This window comes from Sus scrofa, chromosome 6, assembly GCF_000003025.6.
Source record: "Sus scrofa isolate TJ Tabasco breed Duroc chromosome 6, Sscrofa11.1, whole genome shotgun sequence".
In the NCBI taxonomy this organism is placed as follows: domain Eukaryota; kingdom Metazoa; phylum Chordata; class Mammalia; order Artiodactyla; family Suidae; genus Sus; species Sus scrofa.
The window spans coordinates 6,883,627-6,891,133 of record NC_010448.4 but is presented as its reverse complement, the minus strand read 5'-3'; the positions used below and the strand labels follow the sequence as shown (position 1 = coordinate 6,891,133).

The following is a 7,507-nucleotide window of genomic DNA, read 5'->3' as shown; positions in this document are numbered from 1 at the left end:
TCTGTCAGCCTGAAGTGACACAGCAGAGAAAGCCAGGATGGGGGGAGGGATGACGCAGAGAGAAGCTGGCACTCAAAATAGAAAATTCCTGGGTCCCTGGTTTCTGACTCTTTCCGAGACCTGGCTACCTTTACGCCCCGGGGGTGCGGTGAGACACCCTGGATTCCTCATAACCCATCTCCACTCTTTTTGAAGCTTCTCTGATGGGTTTCTCTTGCACCTGATGTGTTTGCAAACACCTGGATGCTGTAGGCCGCCTTCTCCTCATTATTTGCCTGCGTCTGCAAGGGTCTGCTCCCTGGAGCTGCAAGAAAACGTCCAGTCCTTTCCCTTCAGCCCTAGTGGTCTGCAGTTTCGGTTTCATGCTGTGGCTGAAGAAAGAAGGACGAGGAGCTGAGAAAACATTTTCCCCCCACCGTGTTCTAGGTACCGACTTCTTCCTAAACCGTGTTCTAAGCACTTGACCTGCACTGCCTTGCTCACGAGTGTCACTATTGGATCTCTGTTTCACAGATAAAGAGACTGAGGTTCTGAGAGGTTAAGAGGTTCGGTTTGTGTAACCCGGCTACGTCAGGTGGACAGCCGGGATCTCGATCCGAAGCCGGTGCTGTCAGCCTGCTTACCTTTGTACCTGGACTGGGTGGCCCCGTCCTGCTCTCCTGCAGGGGGATCTTGGACAAACCCTTGATTGCGGCTTCGCGGATGGAAGGGGGTGGGTGGGGGTAGGTTTTGGAAAAGCAGCACGTACTCCACACATGGAACACGTCCCCCCTCCCCGATACTTCCTTTCCTTGCTTCTTAGCAACTGACTCAGAGCGGATGGAGGGGAGAGAAGTGAGGTCACATTTAAATTGGTCAATTTGAGCAGCTCACCGCAAAGGCGGTGTGGGAGAGAGATGCAATTAATCTGAAAAACACAGTGGTTTTTATTTTTAAAAATATGATCCATGGCCTTCAGTCCTCTGTGTGGCTGTGCCAGGCATCCATTTCCACAAGTCAGCAGCAGCCTGGCATTTGGGCCCTTCATCAAGTCCGTGTGAATTAAAAAAAAAAAAAAAAAAAAAAAAAAAAGAATGGCATTTATCTTCTTAAAATATCAAACAAGGAGCTCTTGTTGTGCCTCAGCGGCAATGAACCCAACTAGTATCCATGAGGATGCAGGTTCGATCCCTGCCCCCGTTCAGTGGATTAAGGAACCGGTGTTGCCGTGAGCTGTGGAGCAGATTGCAGATGCAGCTCAGATCTGGCGTTGCTGTGGCTGGGGTGTAGGCCGGCAGCTACAGGTGCAATTGGACCCTTAGCCTGGGAACCTCCATATGCCATGGGTGTGACCCTAAAAAGACAAAAGTAAATAAATAATAAAAAAAAAGAAGTAAAACAAATTAAGAGACGTTCATTGTAGGAAATTTGGCCTTGGTGGGTGGGAAGAGAGGCGGAAAGAAGAAAACAATATTTACCCCTAAGTGTTAGAGCCACGTAATGAGTGTATTTATCAGCCCAGATAGGAACAGACCGCAGTGCGTGCACCCGCATGGACGGATCACAGAAATTGCCGTGCTGAGTCAAAGAGGTCAGATCCGAAGGAGGATTTATCTTTTGAGTCTATTTATATGAAGTTCAAGCAGGGGTAAAACTATCTATAGTGACAGAAGGCAGATCCGGGGTTGCCTGGGTCCGGAAGTGGGTGGCTGGGATGGAGTACAAAGGAGCACAGGAAACTTCTCTGGGGCTGTGGGAATGTTCTCTATCGATATCTTGATTGGGCTGGTGGTTACCCGGGTGTAGACCTTCGCCAGGACTCATCAACCTGTTCTTTTCAAATGGGTGCATTTTATTTCACGGAAACGACCCTTGGGTAAGGGTCAATGTCCCCCTGTGGAGATGACCGCCGTTAACGTTTTGCCGTGTGTATGCAGCTCCATCCATCAGCTGCTTGGGTGTGAGGAAGGGTAGTTCCAGAGAAACGCTTCATCCTCTATAATTCTTACAAAATAAAAACAAATCCACCCCAGACCTAATTATTTAGTGAGAGTAAGAAAGCAAGTCAGCGAGGAGAGCGCTGCCTTCCTCCGAGGCTCAACTGTGCCTCCCCTCCCCCAGCCAGGGACTCGGGGGCGGGGGGCGTGGCTCGGGGGCGTGGCTCCGCTCCGCTCCCCGCCCCGCCCCGCCGAGGAGCCCAGAAAACGGGCTGCCTGCACAGCAGCCCTGGAGGGGGAGGGGGATGGTCCCCGACCTCGGGATGAAAGCACGATTCCTCTCCTTACACTGGGAGAATAAGCACATTTTATTGTTTGATCCGTACGTTCAATGCCTTGGGTACGGAGTGTGCCTTCCGTTGTGCTGCTTTCTCCTGCCTGTTAAAAATGAGCCTCCGGAATGCCCTCCTGGACGACGTGGTTTTGAGGCAGAGGTTTCAGACGGAGCTTCCGGAGAGTTTTCCCAAAGCAACGGCGCCCTGGGCCGCTGTGAAATGAAGAACGGACATTGCGTTATGGGCTTTGGGGGCTTGGGGTATGACTACGGGCGTGGCGTCATATTAAAGGGCTCGGAAAGCACGACTTACAACAGACTGCACCCTGTGTCCTCTTGTGGGCCCCCATGTTCCTTGGCAGTGATAAAGGTGGCTGGGCGTTTCCTCCAGCCCCCGGGAAGTGGCGTCTGAGAAGGGACGCGTCATTGCATGAGAGTGGACAATGTAATCTCCCCAGACGGGGAACCGCAGGATGACTGGGGAGCAGCCTCTCTGGGCTGAGAGGGTGGGAAAAACATCTCCCTTTAAGCCAGTGGTTCCCAACCAGGGGTAAGGTTGCCTCCCAGCTGACATGTGGTAATGTCTGGAGACATCGGGGTTGTCACAAGGTGGGATGCCCCTGGCATCTGGGGCTTAAGGCCGAGGATGCTGCTAATCACCCTGCAGTTCCCGGGACAGCTGTCAGCCACCAAGAATTATCCAGCCCTAAGTGTTAACAGCACCTAAGGTGAAACCCCTGCGAAGAGGCTGTACCGAGTGTCTGCACCCCAGTTGTGGGGCAGATGGGCCACTTTCGGAGAAGTGATCTAGATGAGAGCCTGTGATCAGGGCCATGTAAACCTGGGCTCTAAAATGACAGTGGCAGAGTTCCCTGGTGCCAGGTCAGGTTAAGGATCTGGTGTTGTCACTGCAATGGCTTGGGTCGCTGCTGTGGTGCAGGTTTGATCCCCGGTCTGGGAGCTTCCACATGCCATGACTGTGGGCCAAAACCAAAATATAACAAAGTGAAATGAAATGACAGTGGCAACATGAAATAGCCAACGCTTATTCCCAAGTGCTTATTCCGTGCCAAACTGTGAGCTTGACACTATTTCATTTGACTTCTATGCCTGGATAAAGGCACTGTAACAACCCCGCTTTATAGTAAATCAGCTCAAGATACACACAACTGGTAAAGAGAAGGGCAAGAAGGTTTTCTTGTTGGCATATTTTGGGGGGCTTATTGGGGGAGAAGGGGTGTCAGGTTCCCCTCACTTGACTACAGACCCCATGAGGGTGGTATCTTGTGCGAGCTGGATCACTAGTCCCCAACAAAGTCCTTGCCCTCAGTAGGTGCTAATGGACAGGTGGGGTGGTTTTGTTCATTTTTTTTTTTTTTTTTTTTTTTTTTGGTCTTTTCGCCTTTTCTAGGGCCGCACCCACAGGCATATGGAGATTCCCAGGCTAGGCAGTAGCTGTAGCCGCCGGCCTACACCACAGCCACAGCAACCACAGCAACGTGGGATCTGAGCCGCATGGGCCACTTATACCACAGCTCACTGCAACACCAGATCCTCAACCCACTGAGCGAGGCCAGGGATCGAACCGGCAACCTCACGGTTCCTAGTCATATTAGTTAACCACTGAGCCATGACGGGAACTCCTGATTATTATTATTATTATTTTTTACTTATAGTTGATTTGCAATGCTGTGCAAACAGCTGTTGATGGAACTGAATTGAAGCAGGAAGAAAGTAGGCGGGGCAGTGTGGTCTAATGGTTGGAATGTTGACGTTACAGTTTGATTTCCAACGATCCTGCACCTACTCTGGGCCAGAACAGGCAGGGCCACACTAGCGCTGACCTATACTGGCTCCTGAGAGCTGATAATCTTTCAGGAAATCTACAAGCTGGTTGTCAAAAGGCCATTAAACAAGATTAAATTAATATAAACTTACAATTAAATAAATCGAATTCTTAAGAAAAGGTAATAAAACTCATCACTTCCTAATTATTTTGACATTTTACTAGTATCTCTGTTCTGGAAGTTATTTGTGTCTATTTCAGGGGTCGTCAACCTTCTTCTGTAAAAGGGCCAGACAGTAAATATTTTCGGCTTCACAAGCCAGGAGCTGAGGCTGGCCCTCCAGCCCCCTGGAATGTTGTATCTATAGGGTGCAAATAATCCACCATGGGGTGTGTCTCTTCCCAGCTCCACCTCTTGGTAACTGGAAAACAGCTATGGTGGGAATAGTCCCACAAGCGAAATTGTCAAAGGCAGAAACTCGGGGGCTCCCCTCCTTCCCCAGGCTCCCCCCCTCCCCCACACTCCCCAGCCCGCTGATTGTTAAACATTTACCAGCACACAGCTTGACACAGTGATGGGCAGACCCGGAATGGACCCTGACCTCTTGGAGGGTACAGTGTGTTGGGTTTGGGCACTGGTTCATGGTCGGGTGGGGCAAGGAGGGAGCTGGGCAAAGGCTGGTGAGGATGTCCCCTGGAGACCGCTCCAAGGAGGACTCCCACCTCTGCTCGAAGGGACAGGGCTGCTGGTAGCAGGCGCTTAGGTGGCCCCCTCTTAAGGCTGGGTGCTGCTCAGGTGCCCGCCTCCCCACCGGCAACTTGGCCACTTCCTCTAATCCCTCTGTGGGCAGCCAGTGCAGCAGGTCTGTCTTTCCCTCCCGAGGTGGCTCAAGGGGTGACCTCAGGGATCCCAGCGTTGAGATATGAGCGTCCTGCCTGCTCACTCCATTCCTCTAGCTCCAGGCATGGGGAAGCTTCTCCACCCACGTGACCCAGGGTGAACCCGTAGTGGGTTCCTGACACACGTGCGAGAGGTACTTCCAGTGGGCAGGTGAGACCAGAATACTGTCCAAAAAAGGAGGGGCTTCCAGCAAAGTGTGCACTGGCTTCTGGGAACCGGAGGAGAGGGAAGCTTCATGAACTCCTGTGCTTGTCCTGCTGTTCCATTCAGGTTTGATGCCAGGAGGGTGAACTGTAAGGAGCCTGGACTGTTCTTTGCTGAGTCTGGATACCTTTGGCATCAAGGATGCTCTGGGTCCATGATCCATCTGGGGAAACTTGATATGTTTGCATTACCTGCAGAGGTTGGGGGTGTTGCAGGGAGGGGGCTTCTGATGGAGTCCAACAACTGGATGTCAATTCATTTTTAGGTTGGGAACCTGGTACAGCGGGAGGCAAGGGGTCCTGCATAGTGTCTCATCACACCCCAGCTTATAGACCTAGTCCTATGGCTTGCACGTTCCTAGGCAACAGGGAATAGGTGAGTCTGACCAGCATCCCTGCCTATTTATTGAGCCCCTACTGCATGTAGGCACTGAGCCGGTTCTGCTGTCAACCAGGAAGTCCTGGTTTCTGTTTTCAAGGACCTTCTTGCAGCATCCTGGGGGCTCCGTGCCACTGACTGCAAACTAAAGCCAAGAAATGTTATTAGTTAAAGCTGACAGTGATCAAATTCCACACTTTCTACCAGAGTACCTGCTCAGAGAAATATTATAAAGGAGTGGGACAAACATGGACTTTCCATGGGGGCTTGGCTGGATCCCTATAATTGTCTGAAGCTCTTTGAGCCTCAACTTCTTCACCCTTAAAATGAGGATGGTAATAATTCTTGCCTTCTGGGTTGGTTGGAAGGAAGAAATGACAACGACTATAAAAAGCCCCCAGCAGAGTATCTGGCACTTGGGTGCTCGTCAATCAGTCATGATATTCCTACTTCATGCTCACAAGTCACCCCTTGTACCAAGAAGTTTTGGCGATGTCTGGATGGAATCAGGGAATCAGGATCCCTTTTTTTTTTTTTTTTTTTTTTTTTGGTCTTTTTAGGGCTGCACTCGTGACATATGGAGATTCCCAGGCTAGGGGTCAAATCGGAGCTGAGCCTCTGGCCTATGCCACAGCCACAGCAACACCAGGTCTGAGCCGCGTGTGCAACCTACACTGCAGCTCATGGCAACGCCAGATCTCTAACTCACTGATCGAGACCAGGGATAGAACCTGCATCCTCATGGATACTACTCAGATTTGTTTCCATTGAGCCACAACGGGAACTCTGGGATCAGGATCCTTTGCATTCTGGTCAGTCTTGTTCTGCTGAGGTTTTGCCCCCCGAAGGGGGTGGCGAGAGGGTCCACAGATGTCCCTCAAATGGACAGGAGCTGCCTTGTCTGCCACCGAGCTGCCCGTTCCATGATTTCATGCTGGCCCCCATCACCTCCCTGCTGGGTACCCTCGACGGCCTCCTCACCAGCCTCCCTGCCTCCAGACTGCTGCTCTGCAAACCTTGTCCATGTCCTGCTGTGATCAATGACCTTATGACGGTGACATCCACAAGTCACTTCCCTGCATGCTCCATGTGTTAGCTTCCCGCTGCTCTCAGGGGAGAGTCTGGTTCCTGGGCCTGCATTTCAAGGCACTGCATGCTCAGCCCCTGTTCATCTCTGAGGTCTCAGCCCTGCATTTGCGCCCCTGCTGCCCCAGGCTCCCTGCATGCCTTGGCAAATGCCTGCAGTTTTCTGCACAGGCTGAGGGTCCGCCCACTTCTCTGCCGTTGTATGTGCCATCCCCTCTTCCAGGAACGCCTTTCGCCTTCTTTGTCCAACTCCCCAAGACCCGTTGGAGTCAGGACATGTCCCCAAGTGCTGCAGCCAGGCTGGGGTAGGCACATGCTCTCTGTTCCTGCAGTCCCAAACACAGCATGGTCATTGTCTTTACAGTGTCTTAGACTCTGAGCTCTGTACCTGGGCTCAATCCTGACCAGCTAAGCGAGCCTGGCAGCCTCTCTACACGCTCACCTGCAAGAGAGGAGGATGATGGCACCTGTGTCACAAGGTTGTTGTGAGAAGGAAAAGAAGTGTGTGCGTGTGTGCACCACTCAGCACACAGGGAGTACTTACAAGGCTGGGAAGTGCAACTGGCCAACAGCAGGAGCCCGATAAAGGTTTGAACAACTGACTGAACTCCTTAATGGCGTGGCCTGGGGGTCTTGATGACAACCCCCCACAGCCACATCTGTGTCACGAGGTGGGGGCTCGGGCTTGACTCTTTCTTTTTTCTTTTTTGCTTTTTAGGGACCCATGCAAGGAATATGGAAGTTCTCAGGCTAGGGGTTGAATGGGAGCTGTAGCTGTCAACCCACGCCACAGCCACAGCAACATAGGATCTGAGCTGTGTCTGTGACCTACACCACAACTCATGGCAATGCCGGATCCTTAACCCACTGAGAGAGGCTAGGGCTCGAACCTGCAACCTCAG

General features: G+C 51.8%; 1 long non-coding RNA gene across 1 annotated transcript; it reads right to left on the bottom strand.

Annotated features, from left to right (window-relative positions):
- Positions 2,266 to 3,633, bottom strand: LOC110260908. Its single transcript, XR_002344482.1, has 2 exons — positions 2,564 to 3,633; positions 2,266 to 2,463 (listed from the first exon to the last, which is right to left on the bottom strand). It is a non-coding gene; the product is annotated as an uncharacterized LOC110260908 (long non-coding RNA).